Here is a 15,662-nt window from a genome sequence, read left to right as displayed (position 1 = left end):
AATGCTTTTACTACACCTGGCTCATTCTCACTAGAAAAAGATTAAAAATATCACTTCAACGCATTTCAGCATCCACCCTTCTTCAGGAAGTCTCAGAAAAGGTGTGAGCTGAAACAATGTAATGTACCAGGTGTGAGCCAACCCAGTCTCACGGCAGTGATTGTTGTCTTTATTGTTGTCCTCAAATAAAACGTTAGACAAAAACATCAATATTACGTATTATGTATTTGTATCTTTCCTATCCACCGAGAGATAATTACTACATCACTTCAGGAGTATTCCGCTGATTTTTTTAAACGTTATTACGGTGCATAACTTACTGGAACAAAGCTGAGCAACGTGTTGTTGCTGGTGACAAAACCACTGATTAAATATGTACATTGAAGCGATACTGTCGTTAAAGACCCGCTGATCGCTGTCAGATTCTCTGATATGAATGGCCCGCTTTGCATTGTGGGTTATGGGCTTAGAATGCGCCCCGCTCAGCCCTTGTTCTGTCTTACAGCATACTGTAATATTTCACCGGTAATAAGACCGAAATAATATTATTAAAATAAAGAAATGGGTACCATGATAACATCTAAATAAATGTTGATAGATGTAGAGTTATAGTTTTAAAAATACCAATAATAGCAAAGCTGTACAGCTTCTCTGCTGCAGCCCGACGATCCAGAGTCTGTTTCCTCTGATCCAGAGTCTGTTTCCTCTGATCCAGAGTCTGTTCCCTCTGATCCAGAGTCTGTTTCCTCTGATCCAGAGTCTCTGATCCAGAGTCTGTTTCCTCTGATCCAGAGTCTTGGTGTGTCTCAAATCGCGCACTTCTGTACTTATACTAGCTATTTGAGTACACTCAAAGTGTCACTCGTCGAAGTGTGGTAAATGCAGTGCACTACGAGTACCCGGATGGTGCACTTAAAACGGTGAAAAAGTGTGTGGATCGATGGACACTTTCCACACTCAACGGTCGCCATCTTGGCTACGTAGCGGAAGGGGCAGAGCTAACAAAAGTTGAAAAAATTTTGATAATGGCGGCCGAGGACGCGATGGCGAGACCCCCGGAGCATTAGAAATGTAAGTTGAACATTAGTCTTTTTGCTATACTTGTATAACATATAAGCCACCTGTTTATGTATATTTGGGTTATTTTGCAGTCGGTGATGATTTTTGTACCGCAAATTATAACGTTTATTTGTACCGTAATTTGACGTGCTATCAAGCTAGCTTTAGCTAACCTTAGCTAGCTAGCAGCGGCACAGTTAAAAGAGTATATTAAGTTACTTCTATACTCTTTGGTTTAACCACTGGCAAATAAGTTATAACCTAGCTAGCTAACGTTACATGTGTTGTGGTATACTGTTGTTTACTGTGTTAAACTATCATCCTCACTGTAGAAGATTTTAGCGTTAGATGTGTGATCTTGTAAGCTGCGAGCGTTAGCAGTAAAGTTACAGTACGTTAATGCATGTAATGTTATAACGTATTAACAGTGCTGTTTCTGTCCTGATCTGACTTATATAATTATTAGGGACAGACGAGGACACAAGGTCCCTCATTCTGTGGAGGACGGTGAATGCCTCCAGCTTTACGGGCAAGCGAAATGCTGCCCTGAATGAATATGAGTAAATAAATCATATCTTCCTATCGTTATATATTGTACTGTGGACCTATATTTTACATTGCTAGCCTCATACAAATTGTATTTTCATTAGGGCGAAAATTAAAAGTCGAGGGCTGCAGGGTAGGGTTACCCCCCTTTTTTTTAAAAAAGAAATGGGAAAACCTGAAGCAGAAATACAAGGTTGGTTACCTGTCAGAATCATTGAGTTAATCAGCCCTAAGGATGTGAACATTTAATTTTAGTTGATTTCTGTTGTCTGCTGTCCTTCCTCCGTAGGATCTGAAGTGCCCTAGAACTGGGGTCAGCACTGAGGGGGGTGAGGCAACCGCTGCGTCCTGGAAGTGGTAGGCCGTCAGTAACGCCGCCTGTCCTCATTGCCTCATCATTCCAGGACGTGGCAATTGTGGAACCCCCCTCGGTGGTGACCCTAGAAAGGGACCTAGCCAGGGCTTCCACGGCATCCACTCCAAAACAGAGGCGAGTGGATGTCGCGGAGGCCCTGAAAGAATTTACCGACAAGGAGCAGTTGTATGAGCAGGAGATGAAGAAGATGGAGGAGTAGGCAAGAGAGAGAGGAAGCAAGAGATGAAAGAGAGGAGAGGCGGCACCGTGAGGCAGTGGATAGAGAGGAACGGCATTTTGCAGAGATGAGGGAGAGGGATGAGAGGAGAGACAATGAGATGAGGGAGAGGGTGGAGAGGAGAGACAGGGAGGTAGCCATGAGGGAGGAGCGCTTCCTGTCATTGTTGGAAAAACTTGTTAATAAATAAATCATAACTATATGATCTGTCTATTATTACTGTACTCTGAAAGTGTGATGGTTACCCTCTGTAATATTGTCCTATATATAAATATATAAATATATATATATATATATATATATATATATATATATATATATATATATCATCTTTATATATCATCTTTATTGTGACTATTATTGCCACCATAGAAGTGGCAATAATAGTCACAATAAAGATAATGGAACAGTGACTAGAAATAGTAGATGTAGTAGTTCAAGGCACTGCATGGCGTTGCAGGATGTATCAGAGCATGGCAGGGTGTAGCAGGACACATCAGGACCACGGCGTCAGCTGCAATCATGATTTAGGTGGCACCCTAAATATGCTGGGCTGAAAAAAAAACATAAGAACTCTGGGGAATAAGCTCCCCAGAGCTAAGGTAGTAACAAGCATTTCTGGGATTGCTTAAATGTTTTTTGAACTGATTATTGAACTGATTATTGAACTGATTAACAAGAACAGCATAAGATTTCACCAAAGAACAAGAACAGCAGAACATTCCACCAAAGAACAGCAGAACAACAATACATTTCTAATATTTAAATTGCATAGTCATGGTCCGGTACAACACACGTGATTGCCATCCTGTGCCTGTCCTCTGCTCCACAGATAGCGCCTTGTGGGGATGGTTGTGGATGGTCTCCTGCTTCTCCCTCCACATCATCTTCAGGCTCCAACAGATCCCCATTGCTCAGGCAGATGTTGTACAACACTGTGCAGCAGGCAATGACCTCCGGGACATAGAGGACATCCACCGCCAGCGCCTTCAAAAATATGGACCTCCATCTGGTCTTCAGGATACCAAAGGCCCTCTCCACAACACACCTCGCTCTTTACAGGTGACCGTTGAAGCGGACCTGGAGTTGATTATGTAGAGGCTGCCTGTAGGGAGTCATGAGGGCGATGGGTTGCCTGAGGCAGGGGTAGCCACCATCCCCAATGATGCAGAAACCGGGAGGAGGGTACCTCTGCTGGTAGTACAGGGGGCTGTGTTTAAAAACCCTCGCATCATGAGCCGACCCAGGGAAGCCAATGAACACGTCAATAAACTTGAAACTGAAATTGAGCAGAAAAAAAGGGGGGCGTCACAGGGACGTGGCATCCATCAATGCTGCCAACAACCCTGTTGAAGGCTGCTGACCCGGCCAAACGTGCAAAACCTGCACCAACATGAGGCAAGTCCTCCTGTGATGGAAGCCGAATGACCTGGGGGAGAAGGGAGAGGACTTTCCTGCTGGTCTTGTGGACAGCACAGTGCACAGTGGCCCTGGGCATACCAAAGGCTCTGGCTACAACGCGGTAAGAGGTACCACTGGCTAGCCAAAAGAGGAAGACAAGGGCCTCGATGACAGGTCCCCAGCCATGGTCACACGCCGTGCCAAGGATGACCATCAGACCGTTGAAGGATGCCCTGCAGAATCTGAAGTGCACCCTCATGTCGCTTTCCCCATCAAAATACAGTGCCAGCAACGGCACCGTGTTGTTGAGCTAGCAGTACTGCCTGGGGTTGGGAGCCTGTGGAACAATTAACACAGGACCATCTTTTAAAATAAAATTGTATTGAATGTATTTAATGTTATGTGTTATCTTTAGCGTTGCACTTTGCATGACTGGAGCAAGCATACACGAAATGAAAAATTAATAGAATCTATTTAAATGTGTATTGGGTTGCCTGTGCTTTCACTCTTGTATTGTCACTGTAATTAGTTAGCTAATAGATTAATCATTAAAATTAAACACTCTTATATAAACATAATATGACTATCTATGTTAACGTTAGCTATATGTCAGTTGGACACAATTTTATTCCTCCACTTTTGCTAAAATAACTTATAATGGTCATTTTTGGGTATTTTTTTTAAAAATTAAGAGAAAAAGTATGAATATCAACATACCGCTATGTTTTCCGCTACTATGAGTTGGATGACACGACGGCGTCGTCGCAATCCTCTCATTCTCGCGTTAAACAGAGGGCAAATACAAGCAACAATAAAAACAATCACATTCATTTTGATGAACTAAGCAGAAATGTAATTTTCGCGGGCGACAATAGGTGGCGGGAATGCTCTGCCTTGGGTACAATTCACAATTTCAAAGAGAAGAAGGAGGAGGACTGAGATGTTTTGATCGTCACTCCCGGTAAGTACGTAAGGCAGTGCGCGATTTGAGACAACACTCCCCCGTCAAATTTTACGCACTATGCAAGTAAGTACGTAGGGTACGAAGTGCACTTCCCTTAGTGCACTAAGAGAAGTGCGCAATTTGAGACACACTATCTGTTTCCTCTGATCCAGAGTCTGTTTCCTCTGACCCAGAGTCTGTTTCCTCTGTTTCCTCTGATCCAGAGTCTGTTTCCTCTGATCCAGAGTCTGTTTCCTCTGTTTCTTGTGATCCAGAGTCTGTTTCCTCTGATCCAGAGGCTGTTTCCTCTGACCCAGAGTCTGTTTCTTCTGTTTCTTCTGATCCAGAGTCTGTTTCCTCTGACCCAGAGTCTGTTTCCTCTGACCCAGTCTGTTTCCTCTGTTTCCTCTGATCCAGAGTCTGTTTCTTCTGATCCAGAGTCTGTTTCCTCTGATCCAGAGTATGTTTCCTCTGACCCAGAGTCTGTTTCCTCTGACCCAGAGTCTGTTTCCTCTGACCTAGAGTCTTTTTCCTCTGACCCAGAGTCTGTTTCTTCTGATCCAGAGTCTGTTCCCTCTGATCCAGAGTATGTTTCCTCTGACCCAGAGTCTGTTTCCTCTGACCCAGAGTCTGTTTCCTTCGACCTAGAGTCTGTTTCCTCTGACCCAGAGTCTGTTTCCTCTGATCCAGAGTCTGTTTCCTCTGTTTCTTCTGACCCAGAGTCTATTTCCTCTGAGACAGAGAATCTGATCCAGAGTCTGTTTCCTCTGAACAAGAGTCAGTTTCCTCTGTTTCCTCTGATCCAGAGTCTGTTTCCTCTGATCGAGAGTCTCTGATCCAGAGTCTGTTTCCTCTGTTTCCTCGGACCCAGAGTCTGTTTCCTCTGTTTCCTCGGACCCAGAGTCTATTTCCTCTGATCCAGAGTCTCTGATCCAGAGTCTGTTTCCTCTGATCGAGAGTCTCTGATCCAGAGTCTGTTTCCTCTGTTTCCTCTGACCCAGAGTCTGTTTCCTCTGATCCAGAGTCTGTTTCCTCTGTTTCCTCTGACCCAGAATCTGTTTCCTCTGATCGAGAGTCTCTGAGCCAGAGTCTGTTTCCTCTGATCCAGAGTCTGTTTCCTCTGTTTCCTCTGACCCAGAATCTGTTTCCTCTGACCCAGAGTCTGTTTCCTCTGTTTCCTCTGACCCAGAATCTGTTTCCTCTGATCCAGAGTCTGTTTCTTCTGATCCAGAGTCTGTTTCCTCTGATCCAGAGTCTCTGATCCAGTCTGTTTCCTCTGATCCAGAGTCTGTTTCTTCTGATCCAGTCTCTGATCCAGAGTCTGTTTCTTCTGTTTCCTCTGACCCAGGGTCTGTTTCCTCTGACCCAGAGTCTGTTTCCTCTGTTTCCTCTGATCCAGAGTCTGTTTCCTCTGATCCAGAGTCTGTTTCCTCTGTTTCCTCTGATCCAGAGTCTGTTTCCTCTGACCCAGAGTCTGTTTCCTCTGACCCAGAGTCTGTTTCCTCTGACCTAGAGTCTGTTTCCTCTGACCCAGAGTCTGTTTCCTCTGATCCAGAGTCCGTTTCCTCTGACCCAGAGTCTGTTTCTTCTGACCCAGAGTCTATTTCCTCTGAGACAGAGTCTCTGATCCAGTGTCTGTTTCCTCTGAACAAGAGTCAGTTTCCTCTGTTTCCTCTGATCCAGAGTCTGTTTCCTCTGATCGAGAGTCTCTGATCCAGATTCTGTTTCCTCTGTTTCCTCTGATCCAAAGTCTGTTTCTTCTGATCCAGAGTCTCTGATCCAGAGTCTGTTTCTTCTGTTTCCTCTGACCCAGGGTCTGTTTCCTCTGACCCAGGGTCTGTTTCCTCTGACCCAGAGTCTGTTTCCTCTGTTTCCTCTGATCCAGAGTCTGTTTCCTCTGATCCAGAGTCTGTTTCCTCTGTTTCCTCTGATCCAGAGTCTGTTTCCTCTGACCCAGAGTCTGTTTCCTCTGACCCAGAGTCTGTTTCCTCTGACCTAGAGTCTGTTTCCTCTGACCCAGAGTCTGTTTCCTCTGATCCAGAGTCCGTTTCCTCTGACCCAGAGTCTGTTTCTTCTGACCCAGAGTCTGTTTCCTCTGATCCAGAGTCAGTTTCCTCTGTTTCTTCTGACCCAGAGTCTATTTCCTCTGAGACAGAGTCTCTGATCCAGTGTCTGTTTCCTCTGAACAAGAGTCAGTTTCCTCTGTTTCCTCTGATCCAGAGTCTGTTTCCTCTGATCGAGAGTCTCTGATCCAGATTCTGTTTCCTCTGTTTCCTCGGACCCAGAGTCTATTTCCTCTGATCCAGAGTCTCTGACCCAGAGTCTGTTTCCTCTGATCCAGAGTCTCTGATCCAGAGTCTGTTTCCTCTGATCCAGAGTCTGTTTCCTCTGTTTCCTCTGACCCAGAATCTGTTTCCTCTGATCCAGAGTCTCTGATCCAGAGTCTGTTTCTTCTGATCCAGAGTCTGTTTCATCTGATCCAGAGTCTCTGATCCAGTCTGTTTCCTCTGATCCAGAGTCTGTTTCTTCTGATCCAGAGTCTCTGACCCAGAGTCTGTTTCCTCTGATCCAGAGTCCGTTTCCTCTGATCCAGAGTCAGTTTCCTCTGTTTCTTCTGACCCAGAGTCTATTTCCTCTGAGACAGAGTCTCTGATCCAGTGTCTGTTTCCTCTGAACAAGAGTCAGTTTCCTCTGTTTCCTCTGATCCAGAGTCTGTTTCCTCTGATCGAGAGTCTCTGATCCAGATTCTGTTTCCTCTGTTTCCTCGGACCCAGAGTCTGTTTCCTCTGATCCAGAGTCTGTTTCCTCTGTTTCCTCTGACCCAGAATCTGTTTCCTCTGACCCAGAGTCTGTTTCCTCTGATCCAGAGTCTCTGATCCAGAGTATGTTTCTTCTGATCCAGAGTCTGTTTCCTCTGATCCAGAGTCTCTGATCCAGAGTCTGTCTCTTCTGTTTCCTCTGACCCAGGGTCTGTTTCCTCTGACCCAGGGTCTGTTTCCTCTGACCCAGGGTCTGTTTCCTCTGATCCAGAGTCTGTTTCTTCTGTTTCCTCTGACCCAGGGTCTGTTTCCTCTGACCCAGGGTCTGTTTCCTCTGACCCAGAGTCTGTTTCCTCTGTTTCCTCTGATCCAGAGTCTGTTTCCTCTGTTTCCTCTGATCCAGAGTCTGTTTCCTCTGTTTCCTCTGATCCAGAGTCTGTTTCCTCTGACCAAGAGTCTGTTTCTTCTTATCCAGAGTCTGTTTCCTCTGATCCAGAGTTTGTTTCCTCTGACCCAGAGTCTGTTTCCTCTGACCCAGAGTCTGTTTCCTCTGATCCAGAGTCTCTGATCCAGAGTCTGTTTCTTCTGATCCAGAGTCTCTGATCCAGAGTCTGTTTCCCCTGACCTAGAGTCTGTTTCCTCTGACCCAGAGTCTGTTTCCTCTGATCCAGAGTCTCTGATCCAGTCTGTTTCCTCTGATCCAGAGTCTGTTTCTTCTGATCCAGTCTCTGATCCAGAGTCTGTTTCTTCTGTTTCCTCTGACCCAGGGTCTGTTTCCTCTGACCCAGGGTCTGTTTCCTCTGACCCAGAGTCTGTTTCCTCTGTTTCCTCTGATCCAGAGTCTGTTTCCTCTGATCCAGAGTCTGTTTCCTCTGTTTCCTCTGATCCAGAGTCTGTTTCCTCTGACCCAGAGTCTGTTTCCTCTGACCCAGAGTCTGTTTCCTCTGACCCAGAGTCTGTTTCCTCTGATCCAGAGTCCGTTTCCTCTGACCCAGAGTCTGTTTCTTCTGACCCAGAGTCTATTTCCTCTGAGACAGAGTCTCTGATCCAGTGTCTGTTTCCTCTGAACAAGAGTCAGTTTCCTCTGTTTCCTCTGATCCAGAGTCTGTTTCCTCTGATCGAGAGTCTCTGATCCAGATTCTGTTTCCTCTGTTTCCTCCGATCCAAAGTCTGTTTCTTCTGATCCAGAGTCTCTGATCCAGAGTCTGTTTCTTCTGTTTCCTCTGACCCAGGGTCTGTTTCCTCTGACCCAGGGTCTGTTTCCTCTGACCCAGAGTCTGTTTCCTCTGTTTCCTCTGATCCAGAGTCTGTTTCCTCTGATCCAGAGTCTGTTTCCTCTGTTTCCTCTGATCCAGAGTCTGTTTCCTCTGACCCAGAGTCTGTTTCCTCTGACCCAGAGTCTGTTTCCTCTGACCTAGAGTCTGTTTCCTCTGACCCAGAGTCTGTTTCCTCTGATCCAGAGTCCGTTTCCTCTGACCCAGAGTCTGTTTCTTCTGACCCAGAGTCTGTTTCCTCTGATCCAGAGTCAGTTTCCTCTGTTTCTTCTGACCCAGAGTCTATTTCCTCTGAGACAGAGTCTCTGATCCAGTGTCTGTTTCCTCTGAACAAGAGTCAGTTTCCTCTGTTTCCTCTGATCCAGAGTCTGTTTCCTCTGATCGAGAGTCTCTGATCCAGATTCTGTTTCCTCTGTTTCCTCGGACCCAGAGTCTATTTCCTCTGATCCAGAGTCTCTGACCCAGACTCTGTTTCCTCTGATCCAGAGTCTCTGATCCAGAGTCTGTTTCCTCTGATCCAGAGTCTGTTTCCTCTGTTTCCTCTGACCCAGACTCTGTTTCCTCTGATCCAGAGTCTCTGATCCAGAGTCTGTTTCCTCTGATCCAGAGTCTGTTTCCTCTGTTTCCTCTGACCCAGAATCTGTTTCCTCTGATCCAGAGTCTCTGATCCAGAGTCTGTTTCTTCTGATCCAGAGTCTGTTTCATCTGATCCAGAGTCTCTGATCCAGTCTGTTTCCTCTGATCCAGAGTCTGTTTCTTCTGATCCAGAGTCTCTGACCCAGAGTCTGTTTCCTCTGATCCAGAGTCCGTTTCCTCTGATCCAGAGTCAGTTTCCTCTGTTTCTTCTGACCCAGAGTCTATTTCCTCTGAGACAGAGTCTCTGATCCAGTGTCTGTTTCCTCTGAACAAGAGTCAGTTTCCTCTGTTTCCTCTGATCCAGAGTCTGTTTCCTCTGATCGAGAGTCTCTGATCCAGATTCTGTTTCCTCTGTTTCCTCGGACCCAGAGTCTATTTCCTCTGATCCAGAGTCTCTGACCCAGAGTCTGTTTCCTCTGATCCAGAGTCTCTGATCCAGAGTCTGTTTCCTCTGATCCAGAGTCTGTTTCCTCTGTTTCCTCTGACCCAGAATCTGTTTCCTCTGACCCAGAGTCTGTTTCCTCTGATCCAGAGTCTCTGATCCAGAGTATGTTTCTTCTGATCCAGAGTCTGTTTCCTCTGATCCAGAGTCTCTGATCCAGAGTCTGTCTCTTCTGTTTCCTCTGACCCAGGGTCTGTTTCCTCTGACCCAGGGTCTGTTTCCTCTGACCCAGGGTCTGTTTCCTCTGATCCAGAGTCTGTTTCTTCTGTTTCCTCTGACCCAGGGTCTGTTTCCTCTGACCCAGGGTCTGTTTCCTCTGACCCAGAGTCTGTTTCCTCTGTTTCCTCTGATCCAGAGTCTGTTTCCTCTGTTTCCTCTGATCCAGAGTCTGTTTCCTCTGACCAAGAGTCTGTTTCTTCTTATCCAGAGTCTGTTTCCTCTGATCCAGAGTTTGTTTCCTCTGACCCAGAGTCTGTTTCCTCTGATCCAGAGTCTCTGATCCAGAGTCTGTTTCTTCTGATCCAGAGTCTCTGATCCAGAGTCTGTTTCCCCTGACCTAGAGTCTGTTTCCTCTGACCCAGAGTCTGTTTCCTCTGATCCAGAGTCCATTTCCACTGACCCAGAGTCTGTTTCTTCTGATCCAGAGTCTGTTTCCTCTGAACAACAGTCAGTTTCCTCTGTTTCCTCTGATCCAGAGTCTGTTTCCTCTGTTTCCTCTGACCCAGAATCTGTTTCCTCTGATCCAGAGTCTGTTTCTTCTGATCCAGAGTCTGTTTCCTCTGATCCAGAGTCTCTGATCCAGTCTGTTTCCTCTGATCCAGAGTCTGTTTCTTCTGATCCAGAGTCTCTGATCCAGAGTCTGTCTCTTCTGTTTCCTCTGACCCAGGGTCTGTTTCCTCTGACCCAGGGCCTGTTTCCTCTAATCCAGAGTCTGTTTCCTCTGATCCAGAGTCTGTTTCCTCTGACCCAGGGTCTGTTTCCTCTGACCCAGGGTCTGTTTCCTCTGATCCAGAGTCTGTTTCTTCTGTTTCCTCTGACCCAGGGTCTGTTTCCTCTGACCCAGGGTCTGTTTCCTCTGACCCAGAGTCTGTTTCCTCTGTTTCCTCTGATCCAGAGTCTGTTTCCTCTGTTTCCTCTGATCCAGAGTCTGTTTCCTCTGACCCAGAGTCTGTTTCTTCTGATCCAGAGTCTGTTTCCTCTGATCCAGAGTTTGTTTCCTCTGACCCAGAGTCTGTTTCCTCTGACCCAGAGTCTGTTTCCTCTGATCCAGAGTCCGTTTCCTCTGACCCAGAGTCTGTTTCCTCTGACCCAGAGTCTGTTTCCTCTGATCCAGAGTCCGTTTCCTCTGACCCAGAGTCTGTTTCTTCTGACCCAGAGTCTATTTCCTCTGAGACAGAGTCTCTGATCCAGAGTCTGTTTCCTCTGAACAAGAGTCAGTTTCCTCTGTTTCCTCTGATCCAGAGTCTGTTTCCTCTGATCGAGAGTCTCTGATCCAGAGTCTGTTTCCTCTGAACAAGAGTCAGTTTCCTCTGTTTCCTCTGATCCAGAGTCTGTTTCCTCTGATCGAGAGTCTCTGATCCAGAGTCTGTTTCCTCTGATCCAGAGTCTCTGATCCAGAGTCTGTTTCCTCTGATCGAGAGTCTCTGATCCAGAGTCTGTTTCCTCTGATCCAGAGTCTGTTTCCTCTGTTTCCTCTGACCCAGAATCTGTTTCCTCTGATCGAGAGTCTCTGAGCCAGAGTCTGTTTCCTCTGTTTCCTCGGACCCAGAGTCTATTTCCTCTGATCCAGAGTCTCTGATCCAGTGTCTGTTTCCTCTGATCCAGAGTCTGTTTCCACTGTTTCCTCTGACCCAGAATCTGTTTCCCCTGACCCAGAGTCTGTTTCCTCTGATCCAGAGTCTCTGATCCAGAGTCTGTTTCTTCTGATCCAGAGTCTGTTTCCTCTGTTTCCTCTAATCCAGAGTCTGTTTCCTCTGACCCAGAATCTGTTTCCTCTGACCCAGAGTCTGTTTCCTCTGATCCAGAGTCTCTGATCCAGAGTATGTTTCTTCTGATCCAGAGTCTGTTTCCTCTGATCCAGAGTCTCTGATCCAGAGTCTGTCTCTTCTGTTTCCTCTGACCCAGGGTCTGTTTCCTCTGACCCAGGGTCTGTTTCCTCTGACCCAGGGTCTGTTTCCTCTGATCCAGAGTCTGTTTCTTCTGTTTCCTCTGACCCAGGGTCTGTTTCCTCTGACCCAGGGTCTGTTTCCTCTGACCCAGAGTCTGTTTCCTCTGTTTCCTCTGATCCAGAGTCTGTTTCCTCTGACCAAGAGTCTGTTTCTTCTTATCCAGAGTCTGTTTCCTCTGATCCAGAGTTTGTTTCCTCTGACCCAGAGTCTGTTTCCTCTGACCCAGAGTCTGTTTCCTCTGATCCAGAGTCTCTGATCCAGAGTCTGTTTCTTCTGATCCAGAGTCTCTGATCCAGAGTCTGTTTCCCCTGACCTAGAGTCTGTTTCCTCTGACCCAGAGTCTGTTTCCTCTGATCCAGAGTCCATTTCCACTGACCCAGAGTCTGTTTCTTCTGATCCAGAGTCTGTTTCCTCTGAACAACAGTCAGTTTCCTCTGTTTCCTCTGATCCAGAGTCTGTTTCCTCTGTTTCCTCTGACCCAGAATCTGTTTCCTCTGATCCAGAGTCTGTTTCTTCTGATCCAGAGTCTGTTTCCTCTGATCCAGAGTCTCTGATCCAGTCTGTTTCCTCTGATCCAGAGTCTGTTTCTTCTGATCCAGAGTCTCTGATCCAGAGTCTGTCTCTTCTGTTTCCTCTGACCCAGGGTCTGTTTCCTCTGACCCAGGGCCTGTTTCCTCTAATCCAGAGTCTGTTTCCTCTGATCCAGAGTCTGTTTCCTCTGACCCAGGGTCTGTTTCCTCTGACCCAGGGTCTGTTTCCTCTGATCCAGAGTCTGTTTCTTCTGTTTCCTCTGACCCAGGGTCTGTTTCCTCTGACCCAGGGTCTGTTTCCTCTGACCCAGAGTCTGTTTCCTCTGTTTCCTCTGATCCAGAGTCTGTTTCCTCTGTTTCCTCTGATCCAGAGTCTGTTTCCTCTGACCCAGAGTCTGTTTCTTCTGATCCAGAGTCTGTTTCCTCTGATCCAGAGTCCGTTTCCTCTGACCCAGAGTCTGTTTCCTCTGACCCAGAGTCTGTTTCCTCTGATCCAGAGTCCGTTTCCTCTGACCCAGAGTCTGTTTCTTCTAATCCAGAGTCTGTTTCCTCTGATCCAGAGTCAGTTTCCTCTGTTTCTTCTGACCCAGAGTCTATTTCCTCTGAGACAGAGTCTCTGATCCAGAGTCTGTTTCCTCTGAACAAGAGTCAGTTTCCTCTGTTTCCTCTGATCCAGAGTCTGTTTCCTCTGATCGAGAGTCTCTGATCCAGAGTCTGTTTCCTCTGAACAAGAGTCAGTTTCCTCTGTTTCCTCTGATCCAGAGTCTGTTTCCTCTGATCGAGAGTCTCTGATCCAGAGTCTGTTTCCTCTGAACAAGAGTCAGTTTCCTCTGTTTCCTCTGATCCAGAGTCTGTTTCCTCTGATCGAGAGTCTCTGATCCAGAGTCTGTTTCCTCTGATCCAGAGTCTCTGATCCAGAGTCTGTTTCCTCTGATCGAGAGTCTCTGATCCAGAGTCTGTTTCCTCTGATCCAGAGTCTGTTTCCTCTGTTTCCTCTGACCCAGAATCTGTTTCCTCTGATCGAGAGTCTCTGAGCCAGAGTCTGTTTCCTCTGTTTCCTCGGACCCAGAGTCTATTTCCTCTGATCCAGAGTCTCTGATCCAGTGTCTGTTTCCTCTGATCCAGAGTCTGTTTCCACTGTTTCCTCTGACCCAGAATCTGTTTCCCCTGACCCAGAGTCTGTTTCCTCTGATCCAGAGTCTGTTTCCACTGTTTCCTCTGACCCAGAATCTGTTTCCCCTGACCCAGAGTCTGTTTCCTCTGATCCAGAGTCTCTGATCCAGAGTCTGTTTCCTCTGATCGAGAGTCTCTGATCCAGAGTCTGTTTCCTCTGAACAAGAGTCAGTTTCCTCTGTTTCCTCTGATCCAGAGTCTGTTTCCTCTGATCGAGAGTCTCTGATCCAGAGTCTGTTTCCTCTGAACAAGAGTCAGTTTCCTCTGTTTCCTCTGATCCAGAGTCTGTTTCCTCTGATCGAGAGTCTCTGATCCAGAGTCTGTTTCCTCTGATCCAGAGTCTCTGATCCAGAGTCTGTTTCCTCTGATCGAGAGTCTCTGATCCAGAGTCTGTTTCCTCTGATCCAGAGTCTGTTTCCTCTGTTTCCTCTGACCCAGAATCTGTTTCCTCTGATCGAGAGTCTCTGAGCCAGAGTCTGTTTCCTCTGTTTCCTCGGACCCAGAGTCTATTTCCTCTGATCCAGAGTCTCTGATCCAGTGTCTGTTTCCTCTGATCCAGAGGCTGTTTCCACTGTTTCCTCTGACCCAGAATCTGTTTCCTCTGACCCAGAGTCTGTTTCCTCTGATCCAGAGTCTCTGATCCAGAGTCTGTTTCCTCTGATCCAGAGTCTTTTTCCTCTGTTTCCTCTGACCCAGAATCTGTTTCCTCTGACCCAGAGTCTGTTTCCTCTGATCCAGAGTCTCTGATCCAGAGTCTGTTTCTTCTGATCCAGATTCTGTTTCCTCTGTTTCCTCTAATCCAGAGTCTGTTTCCTCTGATCCAGAGTCTCTGATCCAGAGTCTGTTTCCTCTAATCCAGAGTCTGTTTCCTCTGATCCAGATTCTGTTTCCTCTGATCCAGAGGCTCTGATCCAGAGTCCGTTTCCTCTGACCCAGAGTCTGTTTCTTCTGATCCAGAGTCTGTTTCCTCTGACCCAGAGTATGTTTCCTCTGATCCAGTGTCTGTTTCCTCTGAACAAGAGTCAGTTTCCTCTGTTTCCTCTGATCCAGAGTCTGTTTCCTCTGATCGAGAGTCTCTGATCCAGATTCTGTTTCCTCTGTTTCCTCGGACCCAGAGTCTGTTTCCTCTGTTTCCTCTGACCCAGAATCTGTTTCCTCTGACCCAGAGTCTGTTTCCTCTGATCCAGAGTCTGTTTCCTCTGTTTCCTCTGACCCATAATCTGTTTCCTCTGACCCAGAGTCTGTTTCCTCTGATCCAGAGTCTCTGATCCAGTCTGTTTCCTCTGATCCAGAGTCTGTTTCTTCTGATCCAGAGTCTCTGATCCAGAGTCTGTCTCTTCTGTTTCCTCTGACCCAGGGTCTGTTTCCTCTGACCCAGGGCCTGTTTCCTCTAATCCAGAGTCTGTTTCCTCTGATCCAGAGTCTGTTTCCTCTGACCCAGAGTCTGTTTCCTCTGATCCAGAGTCTTTTTCCTCTGTTTCCTCTGACCCAGAATCTGTTTCCTCTGACCCAGAGTCTGTTTCCTCTGATCCAGAGTCTCTGATCCAGAGTCTGTTTCTTCTGATCCAGATTCTGTTTCCTCTGTTTCCTCTAATCCAGAGTCTGTTTCCTCTGATCCAGAGTCTCTGATCCAGAGTCTGTTTCCTCTAATCCAGAGTCTGTTTCCTCTGATCCAGATTCTGTTTCCTCTGATCCAGAGGCTCTGATCCAGAGTCCGTTTCCTCTGACCCAGAGTCTGTTTCTTCTGATCCAGAGTCTGTTTCCTCTGACCCAGAGTATGTTTCCTCTGATCCAGTGTCTGTTTCCTCTGAACAAGAGTCAGTTTCCTCTGTTTCCTCTGATCCAGAGTCTGTTTCCTCTGATCGAGAGTCTCTGATCCAGATTCTGTTTCCTCTGTTTCCTCGGACCCAGAGTCTGTTTCCTCTGTTTCCTCTGACCCAGAATCTGTTTCCTCTGACCCAGAGTCTGTTTCCTCTGATCCAGAGTCTGTTTCCTCTGTTTCCTCTGACCCATAATCTGTTTCCTCTGACCCAGAGTCTGTTTCCTCTGATCCAGAGTCTCTGATCCAGTCTGTTTCCTCTGATCCAGAGTCTGTTTCTTCTGATCCAGAGTCTCTGATCCAGAGTCTGTCTCTTCTG

The sequence above is a fragment of the Sander lucioperca genome, chromosome 22 (assembly GCF_008315115.2).
Source record: "Sander lucioperca isolate FBNREF2018 chromosome 22, SLUC_FBN_1.2, whole genome shotgun sequence".
In the NCBI taxonomy this organism is placed as follows: Eukaryota; Metazoa; Chordata; class Actinopteri; order Perciformes; family Percidae; genus Sander; species Sander lucioperca.
This window is presented reverse-complemented; position numbering follows the sequence as displayed.